Source organism: Sinocyclocheilus anshuiensis, unplaced genomic scaffold (assembly GCF_001515605.1).
Source record: "Sinocyclocheilus anshuiensis isolate Anshui unplaced genomic scaffold, SAMN03320099.WGS_v1.1 scaffold2193, whole genome shotgun sequence".
Lineage (NCBI taxonomy): Eukaryota > Metazoa > Chordata > Actinopteri > Cypriniformes > Cyprinidae > Sinocyclocheilus > Sinocyclocheilus anshuiensis.
In genome coordinates this window covers 105,491-105,807 of record NW_015552697.1, presented here as the reverse complement: position 1 = coordinate 105,807, position 317 = coordinate 105,491, and positions in this window count along the sequence as shown.

The window sequence follows — 317 nt, the reverse complement described above, 5'->3', positions numbered from 1 at the left end:
TGGATATTTTTTAAATGTGATTGTTGGTACATTTGACCAGTTTTTACCATACTTTCAAAACAAAAATTAAAATAGGAAAAATATGCAATATGAAAATAATTGAAGACAAGAAGTGTTTTACTGAGAAAAAACAAGATTTGGTTTTTAAAAAGCCTTTTTCGAAAAGGTACATCTGGAAAAAGGGGGTCATCTTATAATCAGGGTCGTCTTATATTCGGGCCAATACGGTAATCCATGTAAGTAATGCACAGTCTAAGGGTGCTCCGATCAGGATTTTTAGGGCTGATCACAGATCATTGATTGCTGGAAGCAGTATC